This window comes from Haemorhous mexicanus, chromosome 2 (genome assembly GCF_027477595.1).
Source record: "Haemorhous mexicanus isolate bHaeMex1 chromosome 2, bHaeMex1.pri, whole genome shotgun sequence".
Classification (NCBI taxonomy): Eukaryota; Metazoa; Chordata; class Aves; order Passeriformes; family Fringillidae; genus Haemorhous; species Haemorhous mexicanus.
The window spans coordinates 77,955,045-77,978,316 of NC_082342.1; positions in this window are offsets into that span (position 1 = coordinate 77,955,045).

A 23,272-nucleotide genomic window follows, 5' to 3' on the forward strand; every position below is an offset into this window, starting at 1 on the left:
ATCCCTGCTGAAGGCCAAAACAAATAAGAAGGACTAAGGAGCACTCTGAAATGGAGATACCATCAAAGGAAATGACACTGAAGGAGAAAAAAAAAAAAATTGGGGAAATTTAGTGACTACGAGAAAGTGGTCTGGGTGGAAACTAGGTGCAGTACAAATGACCGAATGAGCTCAGAACTAACCTGACAGCTGTTGCAAAAGAAGGGGAAAAATAAAGGAGGCAGAAACAACATGGAGGGGAAGATATGAGGGACATGGCGTGGATACTTTAATAATGGAAAAAAAAAAAAAAAATCTCGGCCAAAGTCCAAGCCATCAAAAGGCATGGCATACAATCAAGGGCAGGGACTTGCACCACATACCCCTAGGCTTACAAAAATTGATCCCTGCTGAAGGCCAAAACAAATAAGAAGGACTAAGGAGCACTCTGAAATGGAGATACCATCAAAGGAAATTACACTGAAGGAGAAAAAAAAAAAATTGGGGAAATTTAAAAATTAGGAGAAAGTGGTCTGGGTGGAAACTAGGTGCAGTACAAATGACCGAATGAGCTCAGAACTAACCTGACAGCTGTTGCAAAAGCAGGGGAAAAATCAAGGAGGCAGACACAACATGGAGGGGAAGATATGAGGGACATGGCGTGGATACTTAAAAAAATGAAAAAAAAAAAAAAAATCTCGGCTAAAGTCCAAGACATCAAAAGGCATGGCATACAATCAAGGGCAGGGACTTGCACCACATACCCCTAGGCTTACAAAAATTGATCCCTGCTGAAGGCCAAAACAAATAAGAAGGACTAAGGAGCACTCTGAAATGGAGATACCATCAAAGGAAATTACACTGAAGGAGAAAAAAAAAAAATTGGGGAAATTTAAAGACTAGGAGAAAGTGGTCTGGTTGGAAACTAGGTGCAGTACAAATGACCGAATGAGGTCAGAACTAACCTGACAGCTGTTGCAAAAGCAGGGGAAATATCAAGGAGGCAGACACAACATGGAGGGGAAGATATGAGGGACATGGCGTGGATACTTTAATAATGGAAAAAAAAAAAAAAAATCTCGGCTAAAGTCCAAGACATCAAAAGGCATGGCATACCATCAAGGGCAGGGACTTGCACCACATACCCCTAGCCTTCCAAAAATTGATCCCTGCTGAAGGCCAAAACAAATAAGAAGGACTAAGGAGCACTCTGAAATGGAGATACCATCAAAGGAAATGACACTGAAGGAGAAAAAAAAAAAAATTGGGGAAATTTAGTGACTACGAGAAAGTGGTCTGGGTGGAAACTAGGTGCAGTACAAATGACCGAATGAGCTCAGAACTAACCTGTCAGCTGTTGCAAAAGAAGGGGAAAAATCAAGGAGGCAGAAACAACATGGAGGGGAAGATATGAGGGACATGGCGTGGATACTTTAATAATGGAAAAAAAAAAAAAAAATCTCGGCCAAAGTCCAAGCCATCAAAAGGCATGGCATACAATCAAGGGCAGGGACTTGCACCACATACCCCTAGGCTTACAAAAATTGATCCCTGCTGAAGGCCAAAACAAATAAGAAGGACTAAGGAGCACTCTGAAATGGAGATACCATCAAAGGAAATTACATTGAAGGAGAAAAAAAAAAAAAGGGGAAATTTAGTGACTACGAGAAAGTGGTCTAGGTGGAAATGATGTACAGTGCAAAGGACCAAAAGAGGCCAGAACTAACCTGACAGCTGTTGCAAAAGCAGGGGAAAACTCAAGGAGGCAGACACAACATGGAGGGGAAGATATGAGGGACATGGCGTGGATACTTAAAAAAATGAAAAAAAAAAAAAATATCTCAGCCAAAGTCCAAGCCATCAAAAGGCATGGCATACCATCAAGGGCAGGGACTTGCACCACATACCCCTAGGCTTACAAAAATTGATCCCTGCTGAAGGCCAAAACAAATAAGAAGGACTAAGGAGCACTCTGAAATGGAGATACTATCAAAGGAAATTACACTGAAGGAGAAAAAAAAAAAAATTGGGGAAATTTAAAGACTGGGAGAAAGTGGTCTGGGTGGAAACTAGGTGCAGTACAAATGACCGAATGAGGTCAGAACTAACGTGACAGCTCTTGCAAAAGCAGGGGAAATATCAAGGAGGCAGACACAACATGGAGGGGAAGATATGAGGGACATGGCGTGGATACTTAAAAAAATGAAAAAAAAAAAAAAATCTCGGCTAAAGTCCAAGCCATCAAAAGGCATGGCATACAATCAAGGGCAGGGACTTGCACCACATACCCCTAGGCTTACAAAAATTGATCCCTGCTGAAGGCCAAAACAAATAAGAAGGACAAAGGAGCACTCTGAAATGGAGATACCATCAAAGGAAATTACACTGAAGGAGAAAAAAAAAAAAAATTGGGGAAATTTAAAGACTAGGAGAAAGTGGTCTGGGTGGAAACTAGGTGCAGTACAAATGACCGAATGAGGTCAGAACTAACCTGACAGCTGTTGCAAAAGCAGGGGAAATATCAAGGAGGCAGACACAACTTGGAGGGGAAGATATGAGGGACATGGTGTGGATACTTAAATAATGGAAAAAAAAAAAAAAATCTCGGCTAAAGTCCAAGACATCAAAAGGCATGGCATACCATCAAGGGCAGGGACTTGCACCACATACCCCTAGGCTTACAAAAATTGATCCCTGCTGAAGGCCAAATCAAATAAGAAGGACTAAGGAGCACTCTGAAATGGAGATACCATCAAAGGAAATGACATTGAAGGAGAAAAAAAAAAAAAATTGGGGAAATTTAGTGACTACGAGAAAGTGGTCTGGGTGGAAACTAGGTGCAGTACAAATGACCGAATGAGCTCAGAACTAACCTGACAGCTGTTGCAAAAGAAGGGGAAAAATCAAGGAGGCAGAAACAACATTTAGGGGAAGATATGAGGGACATGACGTGGATACGTTAATAATGGAAAAAAAAAAAAAAAATCTCGGCCAAAGTCCAAGCCATCAAAAGGCATGGCATACCATCAAGGGCAGGGACTTGCACCACATACCCCTAGGCTTACAAAAATTGATCCCTGCTGAAGGCCAAAACAAATAAGAAGGACTAAGGAGCACTCTGAAATGGAGATACCATCAAAGGAAATTACATTGAAGGAGAAAAAAATAAAAATGGGGAAATTTAGTGACTACGAGAAAGTGGTCTAGGTGGAAATGATGTACAGTGCAAAGGACCAAAAGAGGCCAGAACTAACCTGACAGCTGTTGCAAAAGCAGGGGAAAAATCAAGGAGGCAGACACAACATGGAGGGGAAGATATGAGGGACATGGCGTGGATACTTAAAAAAATGAAAAAAAAAAAAATATCTCAGCCAAAGTCCAAGACATCAAAAGGCATGGCATACCATCAAGGGCAGGGACTTGCACCAAAGCTTGCCCCTTTGGTTCCCATTGAAATCGCAAGATTTCGTTTCCCGTCCCGAAAGGAAATGAAATTTCCTTTCGGGACGGGAAACGAAATCTTGCGACCCTGAAAACAAAGGCTCACAAACACTCTGGAAAGAAGATATGATCAAAAGAAATGAAATTGAAAAAAAACCCAAAAAAACCGGAAAATTGGCAGATGTAATGACTGCAAGAAAGTGGTCTGGACGGAAATGAGGTGCAGTGCAAAGGACAAAATAAGGCCAGCAGTAACCTGACAGCTGTTGCAAAAGCAGGGGAAATATCAAGGAGGCAGACACAACATGGAGGGGAAGATATGAGGGACATGGCGTGGATACTTAAAAAAATGAAAAAAAAAAAAAAAATCTCGGCTAAAGTCCAAGACATCAAAAGGCATGGCATACTATCAAGGGCAGGGACTTGCACCACATACCCCTAGGCTTACAAAAATTGATCCCTGCTGAAGGCCAAAACAAATAAGAAGGACTAAGGAGCACTCTGAAATGGAGATACCATCAAAGGAAATTACATTGAAGGAGAAAAAAAAAAAAAATGGGGAAATTTAGTGACTAGGAGAAAGTGGTCTAGGTGGAAATGATGTACAGTGCAAAGGACCAAAAGAGGCCAGAACTAACCTGACAGCTGTTGCAAAAGCAGGGGAAATATCAAGGAGGCAGACACAACATGGAGGGGAAGATATGAGGGACATGGCGTGGATACTTAAAAAAATGAAAAAAAAAAAAAAAAAATCTCGGCTAAAGTCCAAGACATCAAAAGGCATGGCATACAATCAAGGGCAGGGACTTGCACCACATACCCCTAGGCTTACAAAAATTGATCCCTGCTGAAGGCCAAAACGAATATGAAGGACTAAGAAGAACTCTGAAATGGAGATACCATCAAAAGAAACGAAATTGAAGGAAAAAAAAAAAAAAAAGGGGAAATTTAATGACTTGGAGAAAGTGGTCTGGGTGGAAACTAGGTGCAGTACAAATGACCGAATGAGCTCAGAACTAACCTGACAGCTGTTGCAAAAGAAGGGGAAAAATCAAGGAGGCAGAAACAACATGGAGGGGAAGATATGAGGGACATGGCGTGGATACTTTAATAATGGAAAAAAAAAAAAAAAATCTCGGACAAAGTCCAAGCCATCAAAAGGCATGGCATACCATCAAGGGCAGGGACTTGCACCACATACCCCTAGGCTTACAAAAACTGATCCCTGCTGAAGGCCAAAACAAATAAGAAGGACTAAGGAGCACTCTGAAATGGAGATACCATCAAAGGAAATTACACTGAAGGAGAAAAAAAAAAAATTGGGGAAATTTAAAGACTAGGAGAAAGTGGTCTGGTTGGAAACTAGGTGCAGTACAAATGACCGAATGAGCTCAGAACTAACCTGACAGCTGTTGCAAAAGCAGGGGAAATATCAAGGAGGCAGACACAACATGGAGGGGAAGATATGAGGGACATGGCGTGGATACTTTAATAATGGAAAAAAAAAAAAAAAATCTCGGCTAAATTCCAAGCCATCAAAAGGCATGGCATACCATCAAGGGCAGGGACTTGCACCACATACCCCTAGGCTTACAAAAATTGATCCCTGCTGAAGGCCAAAAGAAATAAGAAGGACTAAGGAGCACTCTGAAATGGAGATACCATCAAAGGAAATGACATTGAAGGAGAAAAAAAAAAAAATTGGGGAAATTTAGTGACTACGAGAAAGTGGTCTGGGTGGAAACTAGGTGCAGTACAAATGACCGAATGAGCTCAGAACTAACCTGACAGCTGTTGCAAAAGAAGGGGAAAAATCAAGGAGGCAGAAACAACATGGAGGGGAAGATATGAGGGACATGGCGTGGATACTTAAATAATGGAAAAAAAAAAAAAAAATCTCTGCCAAAGTCCAAGCCATCAAAAGGCATGGCATACAATCAAGGGCAGGGACTTGCACCACATACCCCTAGGCTTACAAAAATTGATCCCTGCTGAAGGCCAAAACAAATAAGAAGGACTAAGGAGCACTCTGAAATGGAGATACCATCAAAGGAAATTGCATTGAAGGAGAAAAAAAAAAAAATGGGGAAATTTAGTGACTACGAGAAAGTGATCTAGGTGGAAATGATGTACAGTGCAAAGGACCAAAAGAGGCCAGAACTAACCTGACAGCTGTTGCAAAAGCAGGGGAAAAATCAAGGAGGCAGACACAACATGGAGGGGAAGATATGAGGGACATGGCGTGGATACTTAAAAAATGAAAAAAAAAAAAAAATCTCGGCTAAAGTCCAAGACATCAAAAGGCATGGCTTACCATCAAGGGCAGGGACTTGCACCACATACCCCTAGGCTTACAAAAATTGATCCCTGCTGAAGGCCAAAACAAATAAGAAGGACTAAGGAGCACTCTTAAATGGAGATACCATCAAAAGAAACGAAATTGAAGGAAAAAAAAAAAAAAATGGGGAAATTTAAAGACTAGGAGAAAGTGGTCTGGGTGGAAACTAGGTGCAGTACAAATGACCGAATGAGGTCAGAACTAACGTGACAGCTGTTGCAAAAGCAGGGGAAATATCAAGGAGGCAGACACAACATGGAGGGGAAGATATGAGGGACATGGCGTGGATACTTAAAAAAATGAAAAAAAAAAAAAAAAAATCTCGGCTAAAGTCCAAGACATCAAAAGGCATGGCATACCATCAAGGGCAGGGACTTGCACCACATACCCCTAGGCTTACAAAAATTGATCCCTGCTGAAGGCCAAAACAAATATGAAGGACTAAGGAGCACTCTGAAATGGAGATACTATCAAAGGAAATTACACTGAAGGAGAAAAAAAAAAAAATTGGGGAAATTTAAAGACTGGGAGAAAGTGGTCTGGGTGGAAACTAGGTGCAGTACAAATGACCGAATGAGGTCAGAACTAACCTGACAGCTGTTGCAAAAGCAGGGGAAATATCAAGGAGGCAGACACAACATGGAGGGGAAGATATGAGGGACATGGCGTGGATACTTAAAAAAATGAAAAAAAAAAAAAAATCTCGGCTAAAGTCCAAGCCATCAAAAGGCATGGCATACAATCAAGGGCAGAGACCTGCACCACATACCCCTAGGCTTACAAAAATTGATCCCTGCTGAAGGCCAAAACAAATAAGAAGGACTAAGAAGAACTCTGAAATGGAGATACCATCAAAAGAAAGGGAATTGAAGGGAAAAAAAAAAAAAAAAGGGGAAATTTAATGACTTGGAGAAAGTGGTCTGGGTGGAAACTAGGTGCAGTACAAATGACCGAATGAGCTCAGAACTAACCTGACAGCTGTTGCAAAAGAAGGGGAAAAATCAAGGAGGCAGAAACAACATGGAGGGGAAGATATGAAGGACATGGCGTGGATACTTTAATAATGGAAAAAAAAAAAAAAAATCTCGGACAAAGTCCAAGCCATCAAAAGGCATGGCATACCATCAAGGGCAGGGACTTGCACCACATACCCCTAGGCTTACAAAAACTGATCCCTGCTGAAGGCCAAAACAAATAAGAAGGACTAAGGAGCACTCTGAAATGGAGATACCATCAAAGGAAATTACACTGAAGGAGAAAAAAAAAAAATTGGGGAAATTTAAAGACTAGGAGAAAGTGGTCTGGTTGGAAACTAGGTGCAGTACAAATGACCGAATGAGCTCAGAACTAACCTGACAGCTGTTGCAAAAGCAGGGGAAATATCAAGGAGGCAGACACAACATGGAGGGGAAGATATGAGGGACATGGCGTGGATACTTTAATAATGGAAAAAAAAAAAAAAAATCTCGGCTAAATTCCAAGCCATCAAAAGGCATGGCATACCATCAAGGGCAGGGACTTGCACCACATACCCCTAGGCTTACAAAAATTGATCCCTGCTGAAGGCCAAAAGAAATAAGAAGGACTAAGGAGCACTCTGAAATGGAGATACCATCAAAGGAAATGACATTGAAGGAGAAAAAAAAAAAAATTGGGGAAATTTAGTGACTACGAGAAAGTGGTCTGGGTGGAAACTAGGTGCAGTACAAATGACCGAATGAGCTGAGAACTAACCTGACAGCTGTTGCAAAAGAAGGGGAAAAATCAAGGAGGCAGAAACAACATGGAGGGGAAGATATGAGGGACATGGCGTGGATACTTAAATAATGGAAAAAAAAAAAAAAATCTCGGCTAAAGTCCAAGCCATCAAAAGGCATGGCATACAATCAAGGGCAGGGACTTGCACCACATACCCCTAGGCTTACAAAAATTGATCCCTGCTGAAGGCCAAAACAAATAAGAAGGACTAAGGAGCACTCTGAAATGGAGATACCATCAAAGGAAATTGCATTGAAGGAGAAAAAAAAAAAAATGGGGAAATTTAGTGACTACGAGAAAGTGATCTAGGTGGAAATGATGTACAGTGCAAAGGACCAAAAGAGGCCAGAACTAACCTGACAGCTGTTGCAAAAGCAGGGGAAAAATCAAGGTGGCAGACACAACATGGAGGGGAAGATATGAGGGACATGGCGTGGATACTTTAATAATGGAAAAAAAAAAAAAAAATCTCGGCCAAAGTCCAAGACATCAAAAGGCATGGCATACCATCAAGGGCCGGGACTTGCACCACATACCCCTAGGCTTACAAAAATTGATCCCTGCTGAAGGCCAAAACAAATAAGAAGGACTAAGGAGCACTCTGAAATGGAGATACCATCAAAGGAAATGACATTGAAGGAGAAAAAAAAAAAATTGGGGAAATTTAGTGACTACGAGAAAGTGGTCTGGGTGGAAACTAGGTGCAGTACAAATGACCGAATGAGCTCAGAACTAACCTGACAGCTGTTGCAAAAGAAGGGGAAAAATCAAGGAGGCAGAAACAACATGGAGGGGAAGATATGAGGGACATGGCGTGGATACTTTAATAATGGAAAAAAAAAAAAAAAATCTCGGCCAAAGTCCAAGCCATCAAAAGGCATGGCATACCATCAAGGGCAGGGACTTGCACCACATACCCCTAGGCTTACAAAAATTGATCCCTGCTGAAGGCCAAAACAAATAAGAAGGACTAAGGAGCACTCTGAAATGGAGATACCATCAAAGGAAATTGCATTGAAGGAGAAAAAAAAAAAAATGGGGAAATTTAGTGACTACGAGAAAGTGATCTAGGTGGAAATGATGTACAGTGCAAAGGACCAAAAGAGGCCAGAACTAACCTGACAGCTGTTGCAAAAGCAGGGGAAAAATCAAGGAGGCAGACACAACATGGAGGGGAAGATATGAGGGACATGGCGTGGATACTTAAAAAAATGAAAAAAAAAAAAAAATCTCAGCCAAAGTCCAAGCCATCAAAAGGCATGGCATACCATCAAGGGCAGGGACTTGCACCAAAGCTTGCCCCTTTGGTTCCCATTGAAATCGCAAGATTTCGTTTCCCGTCCCGAAAGGAAATGAAATTTCCTGTCGGGACGGGAAACGAAATCTTGCGACCCTGAAAACAAAGGCTCACAAACACTCTGGAAAGAAGATATGATCAAAAGAAATGAAATTGAAAAAAAACCCAAAAAAACCGGAAAATTGGCAGATGTAATGACTGCAAGAAAGTGGTCTGGACGGAAATGAGGTGCAGTGCAAAGGACAAAATAAGGCCAGCAGTAACCTGACAGCTGTTGCAAAAGCAGGGGAAATATCAAGGAGGCAGACACAACATGGAGGGGAAGATATGAGGGACATGGCGTGGATACTTAAAAAAATGAAAAAAAAAAAAAAATCTCGGCTAAAGTCCAAGACATCAAAAGGCATGGCATACCATCAAGGGCCGGGACTTGCACCACATACCCCTAGGCTTACAAAAATTGATCCCTGCTGAAGGCCAAAACAAATAAGAAGGACTAAGGAGCACTCTGAAATGGAGATACTATCAAAGGAAATTACACTGGAGGAGAAAAAAAAAAAAATTGGGGAAATTTAGTGACTAGGAGAAAGTGGTCTGGGTGGAAACTAGGTGCAGTACAAATGACCGGATGAGGTCAGAACTAACCTGACAGCTGTTGCAAAAGCAGGGGAAATATCAAGGAGGCAGACACAACATGGAGGGGAAGATATGAGGGACATGGCGTGGATACTTAAAAAAATGAAAAAAAAAAAAAAAAAAAATCTCGGCTAAAGTCCAAGACATCAAAAGGCATGGCATACCATCAAGGGCAGAGACTTGCACCACATACCCCTAGGCTTACAAAAATTGATCCCTGCTGAAGGCCAAAACAAATAAGAAGGACTAAGGAGCACTCTGAAATGGAGATACCATCAAAGGAAATTACATTGAAGGAGAAAAAAAAAAAATGGGGAAATTTAGTGACTACGAGAAAGTGGTCTAGGTGGAAATGATGTACAGTGCAAAGGACCAAAAGAGGCCAGAACTAACCTGACAGCTGTTGCAAAAGCAGGGGAAAAATCAAGGAGGCAGACACAACATGGAGGGGAAGATATGAGGGACATGGCGTGGATACTTAAATAATGGAAAAAAAAAAAAAAATCTCGGCTAAAGTCCAAGACATCAAAAGGCATGGCATACCATCAAGGGCAGGGACTTGCACCACATACCCCTAGGCTTACAAAAATTGATCCCTGCTGAAGGCCAAAACAAATAAGAAGGACTAAGGAGCACTCTGAAATGGAGATACTATCAAAGGAAATTACACTGAAGGAGAAAAAAAAAAAAATTGGGGAAATTTAAAAACTAGGAAAAAGTGGTCTGGGTGGAAACTAGGTGCAGTACAAATGACCGAATGAGGTCAGAACTAACGTGACAGCTGTTGCAAAAGCAGGGGAAATATCAAGGAGGCAGACACAACATGGAGGGGAAGATATGAGGGACATGGCGTGGATACTTAAAAAAATGAAAAAAAAAAAAAAATCTCGGCTAAAGTCCAAGCCATCAAAAGGCATGGCATACAATCAAGGGCAGGGACTTGCACCACATACCCCTAGGCTTACAAAAATTGATCCCTGCTGAAGGCCAAAACAAATAAGAAGGACAAAGGAGCACTCTGAAATGGAGATACCATCAAAGGAAATTACACTGAAGGAGAAAAAAAAAAAAAATTGGGGAAATTTAAAGACTAGGAGAAAGTGGTCTGGGTGGAAACTAGGTGCAGTACAAATGACCGAATGAGGTCAGAACTAACCTGACAGCTGTTGCAAAAGCAGGGGAAATATCAAGGAGGCAGACACAACATGGAGGGGAAGATATGAGGGACATGGCGTGGATACTTAAAAAAATGAAAAAAAAAAAAAAAAAAATCTCGGCCAAAGTCCAAGACATCAAAAGGCATGGCATACCATCAAGGGCAGAGACTTGCACCACATACCCCTAGGCTTACAAAAATTGATCCCTGCTGAAGGCCAAAACAAATAAGAAGGACTAAGGAGCACTCTGAAATGGAGATACCATCAAAGGAAATTACACTGAAGGAGAAAAAAAAAAAAATTGTGAAATTTAGTGACTTGGAGAAAGTGGTCTGGGTGGAAACTAGGTGCAGTACAAATGACCGAATGAGCTCAGAACTAACCTGACAGCTGTTGCAAAAGCAGGGGAAATATCAAGGAGGCAGACACAACATGGAGGGGAAGATATGAGGGACATGGCGTGGATACTTAAAAAAATGAAAAAAAAAAAAAAATCTCGGCTAAAGTCCAAGCCATCAAAAGGCATGGCATACAATCAAGGGCAGGGACTTGCACCACATACCCCTAGGCTTACAAAAATTGATCCCTGCTGAAGGCCAAAACAAATAAGAAGGACAAAGGAGCACTCTGAAATGGAGATACCATCAAAGGAAATTACACTGAAGGAGAAAAAAAAAAAAAATTGGGGAAATTTAAAGACTAGGAGAAAGTGGTCTGGGTGGAAACTAGGTGCAGTACAAATGACCGAATGAGGTCAGAACTAACCTGACAGCTGTTGCAAAAGCAGGGGAAATATCAAGGAGGCAGACACAACATGGAGGGGAAGATATGAGGGACATGGCGTGGATACTTAAAAAAATGAAAAAAAAAAAAAAAAAATCTCGGCCAAAGTCCAAGACATCAAAAGGCATGGCATACCATCAAGGGCAGAGACTTGCACCACATACCCCTAGGCTTACAAAAATTGATCCCTGCTGAAGGCCAAAACAAATAAGAAGGACTAAGGAGCACTCTGAAATGGAGATACCATCAAAGGAAATTACACTGAAGGAGAAAAAAAAAAAAATTGTGAAATTTAGTGACTTGGAGAAAGTGGTCTGGGTGGAAACTAGGTGCAGTACAAATGACCGAATGAGCTCAGAACTAACCTGACAGCTGTTGCAAAAGCAGGGGAAATATCAAGGAGGCAGACACAACTTGGAGGGGAAGATATGAGGGACATGGCGTGGATACTTAAATAATGGAAAAAAAAAAAAAAATCTCGGCTAAAGTCCAAGACATCAAAAGGCATGGCATACCATCAAGGGCAGGGACTTGCACCACATACCCCTAGGCTTACAAAAATTGATCCCTGCTGAAGACCAAAACAAATAAGAAGGACTAAGGAGCACTCTGAAATGGAGATACCATCAAAGGAAATGACATTGAAGGAGAAAAAAAAAAAAAAAAAAGGGGAAATTTAGTGACTACGAGAAAGAGGTCTGGGTGGAAACTAGGTGCAGTACAAATGACCGAATGAGGTCAGAACTAACGTGACAGCTGTTGCAAAAGCAGGGGAAATATCAAGGAGGCAGACACAACATGGAGGGGAAGATATGAGGGACATGGCGTGGATACTTAAAAAAATGAAAAAAAAAAAAAATCTCGGCTAAAGTCCAAGACATCAAAAGGCATGGCATACCATCAAGGGCAGGGACTTGCACCACATACCCCTAGGCTTACAAAAATTGATCCCTGCTGAAGGCCAAAACAAATAAGAAGGACTAAGGAGCACTCTGAAATGGAGATACTATCAAAGGAAATTACACTGAAGGAGAAAAAAAAAAAAATTGGGGAAATATAAAGACTAGGAGAAAGTGGTCTGGGTGGAAACTAGGTGCAGTACAAATGACCGAATGAGGTCAGAACTAACGTGACAGCTGTTGCAAAAGCAGGGGAAATATCAAGGAGGCAGACACAACATGGAGGGGAAGATATGAGGGACATGGCGTGGATACATAAAAAAATGAAAAAAAAAAAAAAATCTCGGCTAAAGTCCAAGCCATCAAAAGGCATGGCATACAATCAAGGGCAGGGACTTGCACCACATACCCCTAGGCTTACAAAAATTGATCCCTGCTGAAGGCCAAAACAAATAAGAAGGACTAAGGAGCACTCTAAAATGGAGATACCATCAAAGGAAATTACACTGAAGGAGAAAAAAAAAAAATTGTGAAATTTAGTGACTTGGAGAAAGTGGTCTGGTTGGAAACTAGGTGCAGTACAAATGACCGAATGAGCTCAGAACTAACGTGACAGCTGTTGCAAAAGCAGGGGAAATATCAAGGAGGCAGACACAACATGGAGGGGAAGATATGAGGGACATGGCGTGGATACTTAAAAAAATGAAAAAAAAAAAAAACAATCTCGGCCAAAGTCCAAACCATCAAAAGGCATGGCATACCATCAAGGTCAGGGACTTGCACCACATACGCCTAGGCTTACAAAAATTGATCCCTGCTGAAGGCCAAAACAAATAAGAAGGACTAAGGAGCACTCTGAAATGGAGATACCATCAAAGGAAATTACAATGAAGGAGAAAAAAAAAAAATGGGGAAATTTAGTGACTACGAGAAAGTGGTCTAGGTGGAAATGATGTACAGTGCAAAGGACCAAAAGAGGCCAGAACTAACCTGACAGCTGTTGCAAAAGCAGGGGAAAAATCAAGGAGGCAGACACAACTTGGAGGGGAAGATATGAGGGACATGGCGTGGATACTTAAAAAAATGAAAAAAAAAAAAATCTCGGCTAAAGTCCAAGACATCAAAAGGCATGGCATACCATCAAGGGCAGGGACTTGCACCACATACCCCTAGGCTTACAAAAATTGATCCCTGCTGAAGGCCAAAACAAATAAGAAGGACTAAGAAGCACTCTGAAATGGAGATACCATCAAAAGAAACTAAATTGAAGGCAAAAAAAAAAAAAAATGGAGAAATTTAATGACTTGGAGAAAGTGGTCTGGGTGGAAACTAGGTGCAGTACAAATGACCGAATGAGGTCAGAACTAACCTGACAGCTGTTGCAAAAGCAGGGGAAATATCAAGGAGGCAGACACAACATGGAGGGGAAGATATGAGGGACATGGCGTGGATACTTAAAAAAATGAAAAAAAAAAAAAAAATATCGGCTAAAGTCCAAGACATCAAAAGGCATGGCATACAATCAAGGGCAGGGACTTGCACCACATACCCCTAGGCTTACAAAAATTGATCCCTGCTGAAGGCCAAAACAAATAAGAAGGACTAAGGAGCACTCTGAAATGGAGATACCATCAAAGGAAATTACACTGAAGGAGAAAAAAAAAAAATTGGGGAAATTTAAAAACTAGGAGAAAGTGGTCTGGGTGGAAACTAGGTGCAGTACAAATGACCGAATGAGCTCAGAACTAACCTGACAGCTGTTGCAAAAGCAGGGGAAAAATCAAGGAGGCAGACACAACATGGAGGGGAAGATATGAGGGACATGGCGTGGATACTTAAAAAAATGAAAAAAAAAAAAAAAAATCTCAGCTAAAGTCCAAGACATCAAAAGGCATGGCATACCATCAAGGGCAGGGACTTGCACCACATACCCCTAGGCTTACAAAAATTGATCCCTGCTGAAGGCCAAAACAAATAAGAAGGACTAAGGAGCACTCTGAAATGGAGATACCATCAAAGGAAATGACATTGAAGGAGAAAAAAAAAAAAATTGGGGAAATTTAGTGACTACGAGAAAGTGGTCTGGGTGGAAACTAGGTGCAGTACAAATGACCGAATGAGCTGAGAACTAACCTGACAGCTGTTGCAAAAGAAGGGGAAAAATCAAGGAGGCAGAAACAACATAGAGGGGAAGATATGAGGGACATGGCGTGGATACTTAAAAAAATGAAAAAAAAAAAAAAATCTCGGCCAAAGTCCAAGCCATCAAAAGGCATGGCATACAATCAAGGGCAGGGACTTGCACCACATACCCCTAGGCTTACAAAAATTGATCCCTGCTGAAGGCCAAAACAAATAAGAAGGACTAAGGAGCACTCTGAAATGGAGATACCATCAAAGGAAATTACACTGAAGGAGAAAAAAAAAAAAATTGGGGAAATTTAAAGACTAGGAGAAAGTGGTCTGGGTGGAAACTAGGTGCAGTACAAATGACCGAATGAGGTCAGAACTAACCTGACAGCTGTTGCAAAAGCAGGGGAAATATCAAGGAGGCAGACACAACATGGAGGGGAAGATATGAGGGACATGGCGTGGATACTTAAAAAAATGAAAAAAAAAAAAAAAAATATCTCGGCCAAAGTCCAAGCCATCAAAAGGCATGGCATACCATCAAGGGCAGGGACTTGCACCACATACCCCTAGGCTTACAAAAATTGATCCCTGCTGAAGGCCAAAACAAATAAGAAGGACTAAGGAGCACTCTGAAATGGAGATACCATCAAAGGAAATTACATTGAAGGAGAAAAAAAAAAAAATGGGGAAATTTAGTGACTACGAGAAAGTGGTCTGGGTGGAAACTAGGTGCAGTACAAATGACCGATTGAGCTCAGAACTAACGTGACAGCTGTTGCAAAAGCAGGGGAAATATCAAGGAGGCAGACACAACATGGAGGGGAAGATATGAGGGACATGGCGTGGATACTTAAAAAAATGAAAAAAAAAAAAAAAATCTCAGCTAAAGTCCAAGACATCAAAAGGCATGGCATACCATCAAGGGCAGGGACTTGCACCACATACCCCTAGGCTTACAAAAATTGATCCCTGCTGAAGGCCAAAACAAATAAGAAGGACTAAGGAGCACTCTGAAATGGAGATACCATCAAAAGAAACTAAATTGAAGGCAAAAAAAAAAAAAAATGGAGAAATTTAATGACTTGGAGATAGTGGTCTGGGTGGAAACTAGGTGCAGTACAAATGACCGAATGAGGTCAGAACTAACCTGACAGCTGTTGCAAAAGCAGGGGAAATATCAAGGAGGCAGACACGACATGGAGGGGAAGATATGAGGGACATGGCGTGGATACTTAAAAAAATGAAAAAAAAAAAAAAAATCTCGGCTAAAGTCCAAGACATCAAAAGGCATGGCATACAATCAAGGGCAGGGACTTGCACCACATACCCCTAGGCTTACAAAAATTGATCCCTGCTGAAGGCCAAAACAAATAAGAAGGACTAAGGAGCACTCTGAAATGGAGATACCATCAAAGGAAATTACACTGAAGGAGAAAAAAAAAAAATTGGGGAAATTTAAAAACTAGGAGAAAGTGGTCTGGGTGGAAACTAGGTGCAGTACAAATGACCGAATGAGCTCAGAACTAACCTGACAGCTGTTGCAAAAGCAGGGGAAAAATCAAGGAGGCAGACACAACATGGAGGGGAAGATATGAGGGACATGGCGTGGATACTTAAAAAAATGAAAAAAAAAAAAAAAAATCTCAGCTAAAGTCCAAGACATCAAAAGGCATGGCATACCATCAAGGGCAGGGACTTGCACCACATACCCCTAGGCTTACAAAAATTGATCCCTGCTGAAGGCCAAAACAAATAAGAAGGACTAAGGAGCACTCTGAAATGGAGATACCATCAAAGGAAATGACATTGAAGGAGAAAAAAAAAAAAATTGGGGAAATTTAGTGACTAGGAGAAAGTGGTCTGGGTGGAAACTAGGTGCAGTACAAATGACCGAATGAGCTGAGAACTAACCTGACAGCTGTTGCAAAAGAAGGGGAAAAATCAAGGAGGCAGAAACAACATAGAGGGGAAGATATGAGGGACATGGCGTGGATACTTAAAAAAATGAAAAAAAAAAAAAAAATCTCGGCCAAAGTCCAAGCCATCAAAAGGCATGGCATACAATCAAGGGCAGGGACTTGCACCACATACCCCTAGGCTTACAAAAATTGATCCCTGCTGAAGGCCAAAACAAATAAGAAGGACTAAGGAGCACTCTGAAATGGAGATACCATCAAAGGAAATTACACTGAAGGAGAAAAAAAAAAAAATTGGGGAAATTTAAAGACTAGGAGAAAGTGGTCTGGGTGGAAACTAGGTGCAGTACAAATGACCGAATGAGGTCAGAACTAACCTGACAGCTGTTGCAAAAGCAGGGGAAATATCAAGGAGGCAGACACAACATGGAGGGGAAGATATGAGGGACATGGCGTGGATACTTAAAAAAATGAAAAAAAAAAAAAAAAATATCTCGGCCAAAGTCCAAGCCATCAAAAGGCATGGCATACCATCAAGGGCAGGGACTTGCACCACATACCCCTAGGCTTACAAAAATTGATCCCTGCTGAAGGCCAAAACAAATAAGAAGGACTAAGGAGCACTCTGAAATGGAGATACCATCAAAGGAAATTACATTGAAGGAGAAAAAAAAAAAAATGGGGAAATTTAGTGACTACGAGAAAGTGGTCTGGTTGGAAACTAGGTGCAGTACAAATGACCGATTGAGCTCAGAACTAACGTGACAGCTGTTGCAAAAGCAGGGGAAATATCAAGGAGGCAGACACAACATGGAGGGGAAGATATGAGGGACATGGCGTGGATACTTAAAAAAATGAAAAAAAAAAAAAAAATCTCAGCTAAAGTCCAAGACATCAAAAGGCATGGCATACCATCAAGGGCAGGGACTTGCACCACATACCCCTAGGCTTACAAAAATTGATCCCTGCTGAAGGCCAAAACAAATAAGAAGGACTAAGGAGCACTCTGAAATGGAGATACCATCAAAAGAAACTAAATTGAAGGCAAAAAAAAAAAAAAATGGAGAAATTTAATGACTTGGAGATAGTGGTCTGGGTGGAAACTAGGTGCAGTACAAATGACCGAATGAGGTCAGAACTAACCTGACAGCTGTTGCAAAAGCAGGGGAAATATCAAGGAGGCAGACACGACATGGAGGGGAAGATATGAGGGACATGGCGTGGATACTTAAAAAAATGAAAAAAAAAAAAAAAATCTCGGCTAAAGTCCAAGACATCAAAAGGCATGGCATACAATCAAGGGCAGGGACTTGCACCACATACCCCTAGGCTTACAAAAATTGATCCCTGCTGAAGGCCAAAACAAATAAGAAGGACTAAGGAGCACTCTGAAATGGAGATACCATCAAAGGAAATTACATTGAAGGAGAAAAAAAAAAAATTGGGGAAATTTAAAAACTAGGAGAAAGTGGTCTGGGTGGAAACTAGGTGCAGTACAAATGACCGAATGAGCTCAGAACTAACCTGACAGCTGTTGCAAAAGAAGGGGAAAAATCAAGGAGGCAGAAACAACATGGAGGGGAAGATATGAGGGACATGGCGTGGATACTTTAATAATGGAAAAAAAAAAAAAAATCTCGGCCAAAGTCCAAGCCATCAAAAGGCATGGCATACAATCAAGGGCAGGGACTTGCACCACATACCCCTAGGCTTACAAAAATTGATCCCTGCTGAAGGCCAAAACAAATAAGAAGGACTAAGGAGCACTCTGAAATGGAGATACCATCAAAGGAAATTACACTGAAGGAGAAAAAAAAAAAATTGGGGAAATTTAAAAACTAGGAGAAAGTGGTCTGGGTGGAAACTAGGTGCAGTACAAATGACCGAATGAGCTCAGAACTAACCTGACAGCTGTTGCAAAAGCAGGGGAAAAATCAAGGAGGCAGACACAACATGGAGGGGAAGATATGAGGGACATGGCGTGGATACTTAAAAAAATGAAAAAAAAAAAAAAAAATCTCAGCTAAAGTCCAAGACATCAAAAGGCATGGCATACCATCAAGGGCAGGGACTTGCACCACATACCCCTAGGCTTACAAAAATTGATCCCTGCTGAAGGCCAAAACAAATAAGAAGGACTAAGGAGCACTCTGAAATGGAGATACCATCAAAGGAAATGACATTGAAGGAGAAAAAAAAAAAAATTGGGGAAATTTAGTGACTACGAGAAAGTGGTCTGGGTGGAAACTAGGTGCAGTACAAATGACCGAATGAGCTGAGAACTAACCTGACAGCTGTTGCAAAAGAAGGGGAAAAATCAAGGAGGCAGAAACAACATGGAGGGGAAGATATGAGGGACATGGCGTGGATACTTAAAAAAATGAAAAAAAAAAAAAAATCTCGGCCAAAGTCCAAGCCATCAAAAGGCATGGCATACAATCAAGGGCAGGGACTTGCACCACATACCCCTAGGCTTACAAAAATTGATCCCTGCTGAAGGCCAAAACAAATAAGAAGGACTAAGGAGCACTCTGAAATGGAGATACCATCAAAGGAAATTACACTGAAGGAGAAAAAAAAAAAAATTGGGGAAATTTAAAGACTAGGAGAAAGTGGTCTGGGTGGAAACTAGGTGCAGTACAAATGACCGAATGAGGTCAGAACTAACCTGACAGCTGTTGCAAAAGCAGGGGAAATATCAAGGAGGCAGACACAACATGGAGGGGAAGATATGAGGGACATGGCGTGGATACTTAAAAAAATGAAAAAAAAAAAAAAAAATATCTCGGCCAAAGTCCAAGCCATCAAAAGGCATGGCATACCATCAAGGGCAGGGACTTGCACCACATACCCCTAGGCTTACAAAAATTGATCCCTGCTGAAGGCCAAAACAAATAAGAAGGACTAAGGAGCACTCTGAAATGGAGATACCATCAAAGGAAATTACATTGAAGGAGAAAAAAAAAAAAATGGGGAAATTTAGTGACTACGAGAAAGTGGTCTGGGTGGAAACTAGGTGCAGTACAAATGACCGATTGAGCTCAGAACTAACGTGACAGCTGTTGCAAAAGCAGGGGAAATATCAAGGAGGCAGACACAACATGGAGGGGAAGATATGAGGGACATGGCGTGGATACTTAAAAAAATGAAAAAAAAAAAAAAAATCTCAGCTAAAGTCCAAGACATCAAAAGGCATGGCATACCATCAAGGGCAGGGACTTGCACCACATACCCCTAGGCTTACAAAAATTGATCCCTGCTGAAGGCCAAAACAAATAAGAAGGACTAAGGAGCACTCTGAAATGGAGATACCATCAAAAGAAACTAAATTGAAGGCAAAAAAAAAAAAAAATGGAGAAATTTAATGACTTGGAGATAGTGGTCTGGGTGGAAACTAGGTGCAGTACAAATGACCGAATGAGGTCAGAACTAACCTGACAGCTGTTGCAAAAGCAGGGGAAATATCAAGGAGGCAGACACGACATGGAGGGGAAGATATGAGGGACATGGCGTGGATACTTAAAAAAATGAAAAAAAAAAAAAAAATCTCGGCTAAAGTCCAAGACATCAAAAGGCATGGCATACAATCAAGGGCAGGGACTTGCACCACATACCCCTAGGCTTACAAAAATTGATCCCTGCTGAAGGCCAAAACAAATAAGAAGGACTAAGGAGCACTCTGAAATGGAGATACCATCAAAGGAAATTACATTGAAGGAGAAAAAAAAAAAATTGGGGAAATTTAAAAACTAGGAGAAAGTGGTCTGGGTGGAAACTAGGTGCAGTACAAATGACCGAATGAGCTGAGAACTAACCTGACAGCTGTTGCAAAAGCAGGGGAAAAATCAAGGAGGCAGACACAACATGGAGGGGAAGATATGAGGGACATGGCGTGGATACTTAAAAAAATGAAAAAAAAAAAAAAAAATCTCGGCTAAAGTCCAAGACATCAAAAGGCATGGCATACCATCAAGGGCAGGGACTTGCACCACATACCCCTAGGCTTACAAAAATTGATCCCTGCTGAAGGCCAAAACAAATAAGAAGGACTAAGGAGCACTCTGAAATGGAGATACCATCAAAGGAAATGACATTGAAGGAGAAAAAAAAAAAAATTGGGGAAATTTAGTGACTACGAGAAAGTGGTCTGGGTGGAAACTAGGTGCAGTACAAATGACCGAATGTGCTCAGAACTAACCTGACAGCTGTTGCAAAAGAAGGGGAAAAATCAAGGAGGCAGAAACAACATGGAGGGGAAGATATGAGGGACATGGCGTGGATACTTTAATAATGGAAAAAAAAAAAAAAATCTCGGCCAAAGTCCAAGCCATCAAAAGGCATGGCATACGATCAAGGGCAGGGACTTGCACCACATACCCCTAGGCTTACAAAAATTGATCCCTGCTGAAGGCCAAAACAAATAAGAAGGACTAAGGAGCACTCTGAAATGGAGATACCATCAAAGGAAATTACACTGAAGGAGAAAAAAAAAAAAATGGGGAAATTTAATGACTTGGAGAAAGTGGTCTGGGTGGAAACTAGGTGCAGTACAAATGACCGAATGAGGTCAGAACTAACCTGACAGCTGTTGCAAAAGCAGGGGAAATATCAAGGAGGCAGACACAACATGGAGGGGAAGATATGAGGGACATGGCGTGGATACTTAAAAAAATGAAAAAAAAAAAAAAAAATATCTCGGCCAAAGTCCAAGCCATCAAAAGGCATGGCATACCATCAAGGGCAGGGACTTGCACCACATACCCCTAGGCTTACAAAAATTGATCCCTGCTGAAGGCCAAAACAAATAAGAAGGACTAAGGAGCACTCTGAAATGGAGATACCATCAAAGGAAATTACATTGAAGGAGAAAAAAAAAAAAATGGGGAAATTTAGTGACTACGAGAAAGTGGTCTGGGTGGAAACTAGGTGCAGTACAAATGACCGATTGAGCTCAGAACTAACGTGACAGCTGTTGCAAAAGCAGGGGAAATATCAAGGAGGCAGACACAACATGGAGGGGAAGATATGAGGGACATGGCGTGGATACTTAAAAAAATGAAAAAAAAAAAAAAAATCTCAGCTAAAGTCCAAGACATCAAAAGGCATGGCATACCATCAAGGGCAGGGACTTGCACCACATACCCCTAGGCTTACAAAAATTGATCCCTGCTGAAGGCCAAAACAAATAAGAAGGACTAAGGAGCACTCTGAAATGGAGATACCATCAAAAGAAACTAAATTGAAGGCAAAAAAAAAAAAAAATGGAGAAATTTAATGACTTGGAGATAGTGGTCTGGGTGGAAACTAGGTGCAGTACAAATGACCGAATGAGGTCAGAACTAACCTGACAGCTGTTGCAAAAGCAGGGGAAATATCAAGGAGGCAGACACGACATGGAGGGGAAGATATGAGGGACATGGCGTGGATACTTAAAAAAATGAAAAAAAAAAAAAAAATCTCGGCTAAAGTCCAAGACATCAAAAGGCATGGCATACAATCAAGGGCAGGGACTTGCACCACATACCCCTAGGCTTACAAAAATTGATCCCTGCTGAAGGCCAAAACAAATAAGAAGGACTAAGGAGCACTCTGAAATGGAGATACCATCAAAGGAAATTACACTGAAGGAGAAGAAAAAAAAAATTGGGGAAATTTAAAGACTAGGAGAAAGTGGTCTGGGTGGAAACTAGGTGCAGTACAAATGACCGAATGAGCTGAGAACTAACCTGACAGCTGTTGCAAAAGCAGGGGAAAAATCAAGGAGGCAGACACAACATGGAGGGGAAGATATGAGGGACATGGCGTGGATACTTAAAAAAATGAAAAAAAAAAAAAAAAATCTCGGCTAAAGTCCAAGACATCAAAAGGCATGGCATACCATCAAGGGCAGGGACTTGCACCACATACCCCTAGGCTTACAAAAATTGATCCCTGCTGAAGGCCAAAACAAATAAGAAGGACTAAGGAGCACTCTGAAATGGAGATACCATCAAAGGAAATGACATTGAAGGAGAAAAAAAAAAAAATTGGGGAAATTTAGTGACTACGAGAAAGTGGTCTGGGTGGAAACTAGGTGCAGTACAAATGACCGAATGTGCTCAGAACTAACCTGACAGCTGTTGCAAAAGAAGGGGAAAAATCAAGGAGGCAGAAACAACATGGAGGGGAAGATATGAGGGACATGGCGTGGATACTTTAATAATGGAAAAAAAAAAAAAAATCTCGGCCAAAGTCCAAGCCATCAAAAGGCATGGCATACAATCAAGGGCAGGGACTTGCACCACATACCCCTAGGCTTACAAAAATTGATCCCTGCTGAAGGCCAAAACAAATAAGAAGGACTAAGGAGCACTCTGAAATGGAGATACCATCAAAGGAAATTACACTGAAGGAGAAAAAAAAAAAAATGGGGAAATTTAATGACTTGGAGAAAGTGGTCTGGGTGGAAACTAGGTGCAGTACAAATGACCGAATGAGGTCAGAACTAACCTGACAGCTGTTGCAAAAGCAGGGGAAATATCAAGGAGGCAGACACAACATGGAGGGGAAGATATGAGGGACATGGCGTGGATACTTAAAAAAATGAAAAAAAAAAAAAAAAATATCTCGGCCAAAGTCCAAGCCATCAAAAGGCATGGCATACCATCAAGGGCAGGGACTTGCACCACATACCCCTAGGCTTACAAAAATTGATCCCTGCTGAAGGCCAAAACAAATAAGAAGGACTAAGGAGCACTCTGAAATGGAGATACCATCAAAGGAAATTACATTGAAGGAGAAAAAAAAAAAAATGGGGAAATTTAGTGACTACGAGAAAGTGGTCTGGGTGGAAACTAGGTGCAGTACAAATGACCGATTGAGCTCAGAACTAACGTGACAGCTGTTGCAAAAGCAGGGGAAATATCAAGGAGGCAGACACAACATGGAGGGGAAGA